Genomic DNA, 13,884 nt, shown 5'->3' with positions numbered 1-13,884 from the left:
TTTAATGTCTAAAGAACCTTCACATAATGTAAAAAATTCTATAACAATTAAAGGATGTGATTGGAACCACATTACCAAGCCAAGAACCATTTAAGAACCTTAATTGTTTTTAAAGATTATATAAGAAAGAGAAAACAATCCTCAAGTAATTATAGCAGCAGAGAGGCAAGGTGCTAAAACGGCACGTTAGGCTGGACCTGCACAGTGACAGGAGGAGGGATGTGCAGATGTACAAGGCAGAGAGGAGGAGGGGGTTGAAAGAGGCAGGTAGCGTATGAGAGTACAGAGAGGAAGGCAGAAAAGGGAAAGACAGCAATACGTAGAGCAAGAAATGCTAATGAATATCTCCTGAGTCAGAGCGATCGATTAGAGTTAGACAGGCAGCAGCGCCTTTTTTCAGCCCAGTTTCTCTCTCAGGTCTGATCACAGCAGCAGATAAGAAAGAGAGCAGGATGCTGGCAGAACACCGGCTGTACATAGCTTACTCTCTGTGCATGATTCGTGTAAGATGCAAATCAAACAAATTCAACAGACTGGGTTTCTAATTTTAACACATTTTAGCATTTCAACAAAACACAACCAGCAACCAGAACATAAGTGCAGTTTAAGACTGTTTCATCTCATTATTGCACTACAAAGTTGACTCACAAGCCGGTTCCAGCGGAGTGGCTTCTGTAAAAAAGACAGCATTGGAAAACGTTTTGCAGCTTATTTTTAGCGTTGCTAACTCGAGCAGATCTGCTGAAACTGAGGACTTTTTCAGGGACAATGAAGGTCAGGCAGAAGAATATAGGTTCTGTATGTGTGTCTTACAGTTGACTGAGTGGAGTACCACATTGTCACACGAATGAAAAGGGACAGGCACAACACAAAAGGACTCAATCTAAGCTTTTAGCACCAGATTCAGGCACAAACTGGATACATTCTGTCTGCGTGCCATGCACAAAACTGGCACACAAGCCTAAATGCAGTTTTTGGACTATGCGCATTGAAAAACACAAAACCTCGTATAATCAAAATCACGGCTTTATAGGAAAAGGAAAAAACATACTTAACCTGTAAAGAAAGCTTATGTACCGTTTTTTTTAAAAAAAGGTACTGTGCCGTCCCATTCTGGTGTGGACTTGTGAGACAGATTACAGTTTCTCTTTCTATCTGCTGCTAAATCATAACCAGGAAATAATGAAGAAAACTACAACAAAAGAGTGGCTAGCTGCTAACAACCTACTACCAAAGTCCTTACACACACTACAAAACACATTTGATTCCGACTATCACTCCAACACCGGTCTCTCGACATGCTCTCAGATTCTTTATCTTCTACTGGTGTTATTTGAGCACAAGTTACTGAAACTGAGCCTGTACCAAAAAATACCTCTGAGCCTGGTTTTTAAGCATTACATTTCTAACACTGTCTGTATGGAAATACCTCTGGAACGGCTACCCTCCATGCTTAGAAGCTTTCAGCCCTGCAGTGGAAAAGAGGCCAATGTTTCATACGCTGAGCTGCAGACACGAATCAAGGAAGCACCAGCTGCCTCATGACTGGGTAAACACATTGCATTGTCTGGATTTATTTGCATAAAGTTCAGCTCCACTCAACTTCTTGACACACCGCATCCTCTAATTCTGACCCATCGTGCGCCACACAGACGCGTGTGGCAGAACTGTCACTCCCCACTGAAAATGAATGGGACATGTGCCGCACTGATGTGCTAGAGCAGTGTAAATGCATTGTTAGTAAAACCAATCTTACTTTCAGATGCATTATGAGCACATTTTGCAGCCGTGTCAAGGCACATTTTGCACTGCACCTGAGCTTGTACATATATCTGGCCCAGACATTTTAGAAAGAGTGGGCTTCTATGCGTGTGAGAAAGAGATGGAGAGAAAGGGAGAGATATCTTCATACTGTACCGCAGGAGGGAAAAAGAGGGCTACTAATGCTGCAGCATGCCAGGAACATGGCTACTGTAGAGCTAAAACACCCTGTGCACAGGGGTTTATTTCAACAGTATTACCTTTTATTAACCTTAAAACAAGCATGACTGCTGCACTGGATCTCCATTAACTTCAGCTTGTGTTAAGCATGAAGGCACGTCTTCACAAGCAGAGAGTTAATGCTAGGGTTAAAGCTGAGGTTGATTTTCTTGAGCCGTGACAGTCAGCCTCAGCAGCTCCACATTTTTGAGGTTTCAGAGACCAAAATAATCCTAAAACTGTAGAGCACTTCCTCAGGAATCAAGAATTCTGCCCAAAAGTGTAAATGTGAGTTGACCACTTCAAATGCCAAGAAAATAAGGACAGGAAACAAGGGCTGTGATGAAGGGCAGACAAAAACTTTACACTTTTGACCCAATGCAAGTAAACTATCTACTTCTAGATCACTTACTCGTTTAGTCACATTCATTCGTGTTTCGTTTTGGCACTGATGCAGAGTCATAATTTCAAAATAACTACTGCAAAAGCAACACTTGTTTCGAGGTGCTTGACTGAATTTAACAACTGTGTTCCTTGTCATTTTAACATTGAAGCGGCCAGCCTGTCAGGAGATGTGCTGTGATGATGAAGAAAGGTGATGGAGGGCTCTACATGGATGGGGGTATTACCAATGAGCTGAAGCTCTTCTGCTTCATAAACAGCAGTATCAGAAGCCCTCAAGCCCCATACATTACTGACTTATTGAGTTAAAAAGCAAAGCATGGTAATCTGACCAGGTCCTACCATGCCTACAAACAGAGATGGGGACTCAAGTCAGTGACTCGGACTCAAGTCACTCTCGAGTCGCATGCTGACTGACTCATGACTCAACTGAATTTTCAGCCTAAGAAAAAACAGGAACAAAACTGAGAGGACAGAACGAAGCGCTATGTGCAGTAAATGCAGGGTCTGTCAGATAATCTGGCTGAAGTTTTAGCAAGTTACATTAGAAACATCCTTAAAAACTTCCTAAAATTTCAACTGGATTTACAAACTACAAACTAACCAACACTTTCAAGTTGTTTTTCGTTTTTCCTTTAAACATTTACTACATGTTCTGTCTTTCAGCATGATGTTTCTTCTATAATGAAAAGCTCGTTATTTGAAGCCTTCTTTGAATCTGACAGATTTTTGGTGGGTGTTAATTTTTGTACAATGCAACGTCTACAGCTACAACAAGACTAAATTAAAATTCTTTACTAAAGACTCAAGACTCAAATCACACTCTGTGTGCAAACCTTTTGACAGACTTTTAAATCTTTGTGACAAGGTGCTACAGTGGGTATATCTCATTTCTGAGTGAAATGTATATTATGTTTGAAGGCCATAAGCTTCTAATCTAATCTGATGATGCCAGAGTTTCTCTCAAAGTCACAGTACATGTAGTTATGTGTATTTAATGTTTCAGGTTCTGCAGCTATTCATAAAACCGATCTTTGGAGAATGCTGCATTATTCTGTTTCAGATGTGGACGTACTCTACGAAAAGTAAGAACGTGTGCACCCCATGCTGCCCAATGAGAGCCTTTCTGTAAACAAGAAGGTAGACTGCTGCAACAGCACAATGAACCATTCTACAGGGTGTTAATCTCAAGCAACGGCTCCGCTTAAGTACAAGCTCTCTGACTTACTAAAGCATGTCAGTTCTGAGGTGAGACACAATGTATGCTATCCATTTATGTTGGCAGCACTATTCCTACAAGAAAGAGCCTTCGTCTTTGTTCAAGTAAAGCATGTCAGACATATTTATACTGTGACTTACTGAAAGCTGTAAGTTTTCTGTCCTTTTCCTGTGAGGCACTACACCTTGAATGAACTGCCAAGTACTTCGTCCAGCAACAAAAATTGATTGTTTTTAAACAAGACATTGCTGACAGCTGTTAAGAGGCAGAATAATGACTGGACTGAGTCTGTTCCAGACTAGTGAGTTCATGCTCCAGTGATGGGCTGATGCTAGGGCAATGACTTCAGTCTAAGGGAGGCTAAGTGAAATGAAGGTGGCAGCTGACATAAATGCTGAGTAAATGGATCGGAGATGGTGCAGGGGAAGGGTCCTGAAAGAGAACAGATGTCAGTGTCGCACTTACTGTAAATCCGCTTGCTGTTCTCACATTCCAGCAACCAGAGCCTATCGACTGTGATGAGTCATACAGTGGAATATAAAAGAGTATGTAGACCACTTCCCCTACTACAACAAAGCGTGTGGGATTGCCTGTGTGTGATATGCACACATGAGACATGCAACATATTTGCAGTGTCTTGAATATGTTGGCCAATTCTTTTGGCCAACAAGCAGCAATCATTAATTGCTAATTAAATCATTAACCAGCAAACCTAACAGCAAGGATGTGACCCACCAAAATATCAATTATGAAACGGATTGCTCCAGTTCTGAAATCTGATTAGCTTTGCCACATTCAAAGCTGTTGTAATATACTTGATACGTACACACTTACGAGCTGAATTCTGTGTTAACACAGCAAGATATTAAAATGTTTTCCTTGTATAGACTGTGGAACGCAGTGCTGATAGGTGGGGCCGGGTATTAAACCCTATGTAAAAGCCAGTTTTGTTCAAAGCAAGAGAAACTATTATATGTTCTTAATTATGTGACTAAAAAAGTAAAAAGTTGACAAAATAGTTGGAATATACCATGATGGGCGACTGAAAGTTCTATATTATAAATGTCTAAAGTTATATTGACCACTCATTATCATACTTGTTAAAACAAACAAAAATGCCATGACTGAGGCTAGCTTTGACTCAGTGTGCCCCAGCAGTTCTCGATCTATCTATCATAGTAGTCATCTATAAATGTCCTCAATAATTTTGCACATATGTGCGAATTGCTCATACCGTCGGGCATTACACTATCTCTTAGAGATCATAGATGAAATATCTGTCTCTCTTATCGCTTGTGGATGATTGCTTTTGATGCAGTACATTGTTGTTGTCGTGCTTTCATCCCCTCGAAACCCAGTCGCAAACTGCGCTATTTTCAGTTTTGCTCTTCATTTTTAGTAAGCCTATCTACTTGAACAAAGTGCCTATTGTGCCCTTGTGTACAATTCAAAAACTTGAATAATAAACCTGCTTATACAAATAGGAACTGTTATTTATTGAAAGTATTTTTAGTCAACAGCATTGGTCAGATAATCGTTTGTTAGTTATGGTTAAATGGTTAACCATTTTTATCCCTAGTTTACTATCTGAGCCAAGATGAGATAACCATAGGAAGATGCTAATATTATTATTTTCTTAGGATTAGAAAGTTATCATGCATGCCACTTCAACACACTGGTGAGTGTCCGTTACCTCACACATGGTCATATTCACCCTCACACAGATATACACACACACACACACACACACACACACCACCGCAACAGCCTCCCTCAGGATGGGAAGTGTGAAAATGGGATGTAACTGGCCTAGTTCCTGCTTGAGCATTAACTCCTCACAAACCACCATGCACCAGTTAAAATGTGACCAGTTAAAATGTTAAAAAGAACACTATCAGGGAACAAAGATCAGACATACTGTAAATTAAATAGGGAACTTATGTATCAGAAAGAGAACAAAGCAGTATGTTCTCACAGTGCTGGAATATAGTGCTGGAAAAGATCTGAAACACTGTTTTACTCGCTTTGGGTATCAGTCAGAATCAATGCGTCATTGCATGACCTTGATAATTTCCAGACAACTTTCTCCCCTAATACAAAATAATGGAAAACAACAGCAGGCCATTAGTTATTGTAACAAAGTAATGACACAAAAAAAAGTCATAAGAACAAATCTGAAACACAATGTATAAGTGGAGAGAAGCAGCCCATCTATTCAATATTACGAGAAAAAAAGTTGTACAGTATCAAGTAACATCTCTCTACTTTTAAAAGTCTATGACACTGTCTTGGGCAAAAAAAAAAAAAAACTGGGCCTTCATCTTTAATGCCTAAGAATAGCTTAACACACATAAAAGTGGGCTTAGTGTCCCACATCAGCCTGCAGCACCAAAAGGCTTCTTTCTCCCAACACGACTAACAAAAAAGGAGATTGAGAAGAGGAAAAGATGACAAGATTACAGTACTTTTTCAACAAATGACACTTTTGCAACCAGTAGTTGTATCTTCCATCAAACGTAGTCATATGAATGCACAATGGAAATGAGAGAATGTGGCTCACTTGTGTGATCTTTAAATAGCATCCCACCTTGTGATGTAGCACCTTGGTCACAAGTTTAGATTTAGGCAGAAAAAAACAGAAATAATGTTGAGAAAAATTGGTATCTATTCACATTCAAGGCCAACAGTGAGCTACAGTTTCGCATTCTGCTGCCAAATACGGGGGAGAAGATATGTGGAGCGGAGTACCGTTCAGAAAGCTGACCCAATGCGCTTATACTTACAGAAGCTGCTCCAGATGCAGGCTTATATCTATGGGAAGAACTTCTATCCGGTTGGATGTGCGTCTGTGTGGGGGCTGTGAAGTGAAACCTGCAGCCTGCCTCCTCCACGCAGATCTGATCACAGATCACCTCCACATCCCTGGCCCCCTCTAGAATGAGCGGAAGGCAGTGTTCGTTCCCATTCCGGCCCGTTTGTACGTCATAGCCACGCCTGTCCCAGAAAAGCTATGCTCACCACAGGGACCCATGGCCCATTTTACAAGGAGCCCAAAACGCTGCTCTCCTCTGTCCTCTCTAAACTTCAGTCCTCCAGTCATTTCACCTACAATACCCTGTAGCTGACTCTTCAAAACTAGAGGCACTCAGGCCTAAAAGAGGGTCTAACACCACAGACCAGCTGGAAAACACCATGCACTGCTATCATCAGTACAGCAGAGAACAACACTGCATGACATAGCAGACATGGAAACCATCTAGAAGTCACAGTGAAACAAGTCAGGATGACACATCTTCAACATCCACTACCCATTGTTTCCTCTAAAGTGGAATTGCATTAACAGGGCTGGTCATGTAGAACTGTTTCCAGTAAATGGTTTAGAAAAAAGCACAGCCTGACAGCTGTCTGAGTGCACTGTGAGGTGCTTGAGATGGTCACCAACAAATTCAGTCAGACTTGGTTACCATAAAACAGCTAAAGTGGCTATAAATGAATAACCCAAATTTCAAACAGCCACAGTGTACGGGCAACTGACAGCAATACTACACCATCTTCAATCTGCATACACACCGGCCCACATCTAAATTACTCAAAGTGTGCCAGGGTCATCATTTTTATACCACCATTTACAGTCTTTGGCAGAACTGCATGCCTTCTCCCTGCCTGTGGCCCACTTCTACCCTGATGCCTACTATCGAGTCAAGGAAAGGGGCTCAGTCAAGATCTTCTGGAGATTGCACTTTATTTGACATCATTTGGCTGTAGAATTTGTACAGTTTATTTTTTACCACCTATATCCTGATAAGTAACTGGGCCCTGCTCAACAGTTTGGACAGATTACATTCCTTCTTGCATCTGGTGATTCTTTATGTTTTCTAACTGATGAACCTTTAACCTTAGAAGTAAAACTTAACTAGCTAGCATGTTGTTTGAGATAGGTGGATTCAACCACTGTATGCATATAAGGTATCCTATTTTTAACTAACATGGTACTGATGTAGTTGGAATCAACTGACTGACCATTTATCTGTTAGTAATTTGCTGACAGTCGTGTTATTTGATCAGAGCTGACACTGTCCTTAAAAAAGGTGTCAGATTACTGTGAGTTCTGAGTACAAACCACACTAATATAGGTAGTTTCCACAGACAAAAGATACAAGTCTATCGGTCTGAAAAAGCTCAATTCAGTTTCACAAGATTACAGTGAACTTCATACTCTATCTGAACACATCACACTAAATAATCACCAGATCACATAAAACACACTATTTAGAAGAAACACTGTTAACAGAAAACAAAAAGAGTGATCATGTAAGTTAACTGATATCTATTTGTGAACTGACTGAGTCCATTCTTAAAGGAACTGGTCACCAAAAAATCTATTTCACACTAATTTTTTTTCCTTAGGCCCAATATAGCATATATATTAGGCAAAGATATGTTTGTTGTTTTGGTTTTGCATTGGAGCTATGAAGCTAATGTAGCTAACAGGTAATGGAAGTCTATAGCACCCAAATTCTTTTTGGTGACATGGACTTTCATTATATTAGCCTCACAGCTACACTACATTTGATGTAAGAGGGATTTCAGTGAACTGTTTCTTTAATGAAAACGCTTAATTGTGAAATAGTCCAAAATGTACACAGAACGAGACAGTCAACGTCAATGCCTGAGAGGAAATAATGTCATATTTGGTAACAATGTCTGAGCGTTCAAGTTTCTGTCAGAATTAAACACTGCCCTTCATCCTACCTTGAAACAGGCAGTGCATTTCAAATCTTGCCATCTCGCACGTGCGGCGCTCCTGACAGGCGTTGGACGGTGTAGTACTGAGGCGAAGCTCACACATTCAGAGTGAACAAGACAGCTGACGAGGCGCTCACACGGATCCGCCGACGAAAACGACGATCCACCCGGTCCGTTCACACACTCAGGAGACAGAGACGCTTCCTAACATTAACTCAGTGACAGGACGGATCCATCAGGCTCATTCGCCCGGCGTTTCACCGGCTACACTGACTATCGATCTATTCTGTATTTAACAGAAACTGCCATCTTTGAAGATGCAAAGGGAGCTACACGGAAGACCCCCAGTAATGTACACCTCTGAAGCGTGCTCAGCAACGAGAGTAGCCAGAGGAGAGGATTTCAGTCACACCGAGGCAGTGTAAAACCCGGCTGTGTTCACGCGACTACACACTCAGCATACACACCTGCACTTGTGCATTTCATGATTATACCGGGTTTAAGCCCTGAAATGTTGCTTGGCCAGTGATGCTCTGTGATCGCTGCCGGCGATCCCTTCAGTCATCCCTCCTCCTCCTGTGTCTGTTCTACAGCACCACCGCACTCGGAGAGAAAGGAGCGAATTTAAAGCCGCGGTGGTTGTCGGTCTAGGAATGACTGCATGGATGGACAGAGAGAGGGATGGATGGAGAGAGGGATGGAGGGATGGACTGCACGACGGCTCAAAACAGCGCTGCTGTTGTTTGATGCACGCAGAGAAGCGGAGAAGCATCGCTGCTGCTCCATATTGTGTCATTCATTCAGAGCGCAGAGCCTTTGTAAGTTTGCTGCCAGAGAACTAACGTTACCAGTGCAAACACAAGAACAAACCGTGCTGCGGATTTTCTCCCCATCGCGGTGAGAAATCTCGACTGGTCCACTTTTTCACTTTTGCTCGGACTGCAAACCGCCTTTCTAAGCATTTTTTTCTCCTAAATCACGCTCTACAAGTTTCATTGTAAGAGAAGCGGGATGCAGAGGATCATTCCCATTCTTTCTCTGCCCAGACTTTTCTTTCTCCTCTCGTTTTCTCCCGTATCGACGAACTGCTCGGTCTCTTTTGTGGTTATTTTGCTGCGTTTCTTACCTTCCTCTGCGCTCTCTCTCTCTTTCTCTCTGTCTGCGTTCAGCGCTGCTCTCCTCTTTATCTCACTAGTTTACAGTCTCCGCAGACACGGCCGCCTCTCCTCCTCTCTCACTCAACACCCACTGCTCAAACTTCTCTCTTTTTTTCACAACGGCGCCGGAAACCACGCGACATGCAGCCTGGTAGTTGTAGTCCAAAGAGTGAAAGAAGACGCGTCGATCACATTGGCTGAGTCGACGCAGTTAACTACAATACCCATAAGTATCTGCGAAGGAAGCGAACCCCCGCGCAGTGTTAAAAAGCTGTTTTGGGCTTTACACAAACAGGAGGGCAGCGTTCACTTTATTTACCTCGGAAAATAGATAAAAAGCATATAATGATACGTCTTTAACGAAAACTATAACCATTTGAGCGAAACACAGGTTGCTATAAGTACATTAGGTTGCACCACTGCAGCGAGTTTCAGCAAAGTTGTGAAGAGCTCATAACTGAGTTTTAATTCTGCACAGCAGTGATGGTTAAAGCTTTTAAACTATTGTATATGAGCAGATTTAAAGCTAACACACGCTGATTTAATATTTTATGTATTCAATAACAATATCAGTGCAGGGTTCGGGTCATGTTTATCTGATTAATTAGACTCTGTTTATCTGCCTGTAGCCCACTGGATCTCAGATCCCAATTATGGGGACATCGTGCTGTTCTTTGGTCATTTGTGCCCAGATCTACCCTGTGATTTTTGATATTCTCATTGTGATTTGATATTAAAATGATGTTGTAATGTGATTTTGATATCACTTACTTATATACTAGTGACACATTTGAACAGTCAACACTGATTTTCTCTACATCTATTAAAACCTCTGTGCTATTATGTTATTTCATATGTGAATCTTTTAAAAAAAAAGTGTAACACTTCATCTGATATTTTCTGAAATAAGAAATAGGAGTGTACACTGTAACCTTACTTACCAATGGGCTCGCTGAATCGGGTCTAAGGCAGGTAAAACAGAAAATAAGAGCTAATCTTCACAGTTCTCTTTTAGAATGTGATACTTTGGGAATCTTTCTAGAAATCAAATTAGGAATTATCTGTTCTTCTTTTGGGCTGTCTGGCATTTGTGGAAGCTTAAGCTTCACGTGAAAAAAGTAGACAAGAACAGCAAGAACTCAAGAAAAACTTTTTTTGTGCACATGGAATTCATACTTGTCTACATTAGAAACTGGTCATACAATTCCTTTTGAATTACTGTACTACTGATTTCTATGATATCACAAAAAGATGCAACATGTAAATAAGCACAACTGTAGATGTTCTGTTGTGTAATGCATGAATACATGTTAATGTATCAGATGTTCTTGTGTTCATGTTCTGTGTTCTTTGTGTGAATATTATTATTATTATTATTATTATTATTATTATTATCATTATCATTATTATTATGACAATACAGAAATGCTTCAGGTGCATTGGAGCCATTTTGCAATTCACAATTAATTAGCTTCATAGTATACACTGTTTTTTAAATGGAAAATATAAATAATAGAATCTGAACTGCTAATTAACTACAGTACTGTGCAAACGTTTTAGGCACCTGAGGAAAAAAACGCTGGGCAGTAAGCATTTACCTATATAAAACACTAATATTAGAATACATATAAATAACAGAAATGCAGTAAGAAGTGATTTTCTGTTCATGTGTTTGTTTAACCATTTAATAAACTTCTCCTCATGGCAGCCCGGTACAATTTGTAGTCATCATTTAACACCTGTTTTAGTTAATCAGTACTTCATTAAATTAAATCAGGTGTGCTGCTGATGGATTTTTAGAAAATCCATGGCTGTTTCCAAAACCGCATACTAACATGCTAAATATTCTGTAAAAAATCTAGTACACCACCATTAGAAGTCCATTCATTCGTTGACCATGTGTAGTACGGTAGTATGCGGTTTTGGACACTGCTCATGGCATCCAGGAGAAATCTGGAACTGGGCTTTGTTCTTTAAACTAACTCACAAGATATTGTCTACCTTTTTGAAAACATGAAATTCTTGTTACTTTTTACTATATTTATTTGTTTTTATTCTAATGACATAACATGTTGTTACAAGCACCGACTCAGTTATTGGCAAAATAAATGTACTAAGTGGCTTTGCACAGTACTGTATCCTAAAAATAGGCATCTAAGAATATCATTCTCTTTTAGGGAACTTTTAAGATGTATCCTAACAGCCATGATAGCTTTGCTCAGAAGTGGGCATATATAAAATGTAGGCACTGTATTTGAATGCAACACTGCCATCCAGTGGAATATCAGGGGAGAACAAAACAGTTTCTTCTACACTTTGATTAAAATGAACTTAGAAAATCATATGATAGATAAATGAGCAATACATTAAAAAAAATCTGAGGGAACACAATTTATAAAAGCTGACAGATCTGACAGCTGATGTATTTCATTTGTTAAGCACCAGTATCACATATCTGTGCATAATAAAATGTAAATACAAAAGTTGTAAAAAAACAGAGAAAATTACACCTGTATTAATACATTATTCTGATAAATCAACAAATAAATTATGTCCAACCTCCAAATTTAGTATGATACAAAAAAATGTCACAGAACATCTGATAAGTCTAAAGCAGGTGTATCAAACACAACCACTAAAAGGGCCATATTAAAAAACATCAATAAATCAGTTGGCTGGAGAATGCTTGTGTTTTTATTTCATTTTGTTATGACATGAACTGACCATTGTTTATTCAAATTATGCCAAATCTACAAGAGCAAACTATAGGCATTTGTTGTAGATCTTGCAATATTGCATGAATGTTTAAATGATTCTGTCAGCTTTCAACTTAAATAACTGGGGTCAGCGCAAATAAACAGGTAATCATGTAATGATTGTGACACGTTTATGTGTACCTTTAAGTAATAATGGTGACTTCACAGATGTGCAAGTTACCCACGCCATGGGTACTAATATACCCCCATACCAGCTTTTGAGCTTTACATGGATAACAGTCTGGATGGTCCTTTTCTTCTTCAGCCTGGAGAACACAATATTCATTATTTCCATAAATAATCGGAAAGACTGACTCATCAGACCACAGTACATGTTTTCACTGCGCATCAGTCTATTTCAGATGAGCTTGGGCCCAGCAAAGTCGATGGTGTTTCTTGACATATGGCTTCCACTCAGCATTGTACAGTCTTAACTTGCATTTGTGGATGCAACAATGACTGATGCTCTAGTGAAAATTTTGACAATGGTTTGTAAAAGTATTTCTGAGCCCATGTGATTTCATCCATCGTAGAAGCATGCCAGTTTTTAATGCAGTGTTGTCTGAGGGGTCAAGGGATCAAGGGTTATGGGCATTCAGTTGTGGTTTTCAGTCTTGCATTTATATACAGACAGATATTCCTCCAGATTCCTTTTGCTGATATTATGCACTATAGAGGGTGAAATACATAAAATCTTTGTAATCACTCATTGAGCAATATTGTTCTCACACTGTTGATTTTTTTTTGGGGAAAGTGCGAGCCTCGACCCAGTCCTTATTTTAAGCCTTTCGTGGAAGCGCTTTTTATAGCCAAGCATGATTGCATCACCTGTTTACAATGTTTTTTGAAAATTTCACAATAATAGTAGTCCTAAATTGCCCTGTAGCTTTTTTTAATGTGTTGCAGACATCAATTTTACAATAAGCATCGATTTACAAAAAACAATGAAGTTTATAAGATAAAACCTTAAATATCTTGTCATTGTACTGTTTTTGTTTAAATAGCAGTCAAAATGGATTTACAAATCAATGCTTTCTATTTTTCCTTGCCTTTAAAATACTCTCCCAACTTTTATTGGAATTGAGGTTTGTACTTATATTAAATTTAGTCTTTTGGTCACATGAAACTACCAACCTTTTAACAAAAGAATGGAAAATCCAAATTTAATTGCCAATAAAATTATGAAAATTACATGTAATTATATACATTCAAAAGGGTGCTGTTAGATGGTCATCCAAAGTATAACCGACATACTAAATTTAGTTGTAGTTTATAGTTAGCTGTTTATCTGCTGTTATTTTTACAAAAAATATGAACTATAATCACATGAAGCTGACTGTTTGCAGTACCCTCACAACTGTGCAGTATTTCTGCAGTGTCACATGCAGAGCACATTCTTTTTCCCCAAACATGAGTAGTTGAAATGGACATTGATGAACAGCAGTTCCAATCTGGGCTCCCAGTGCCAATCCAGCATTGCAGTTGTTCAGTATAAGAAATGGGAGTAACATAATAATGTGTATGGGTGTTTTTAGACAGATAGTTGCTGTGGTTGATATGTAAAATGAAAGTCATGGAAGTGCATGTATATATGGTAAGTTATTAACTAGAGGAGAGGAGCTTT

The 13,884-nt window shown here is 39.5% G+C and overlaps 1 protein-coding gene across 1 annotated transcript in view; it reads right to left on the bottom strand.

Moving 5' to 3' along the window:
* The window catches only part of phactr4b (phosphatase and actin regulator 4b), a 40,271-nt gene extending 30,662 nt beyond the window's left edge, over nt 1-9,609 (bottom strand). Inside the window, exon 1 of the mRNA XM_036587118.1 lies at nt 9,474-9,609. The gene's annotated coding sequence lies outside the window, so the exon portion shown is untranslated. The remainder of the gene's footprint in view (nt 1-9,473) is intronic.
* Nucleotides 9,610-13,884: the final 4,275 nt, after the last annotated feature.

This window comes from Colossoma macropomum, unplaced genomic scaffold, assembly GCF_904425465.1.
Source record: "Colossoma macropomum unplaced genomic scaffold, Colossoma_macropomum, whole genome shotgun sequence".
NCBI lineage: Eukaryota > Metazoa > Chordata > Actinopteri > Characiformes > Serrasalmidae > Colossoma > Colossoma macropomum.
Note: the sequence above shows the minus strand (reverse complement) of the source record. Positions and strands in the feature narration are given on the sequence as shown.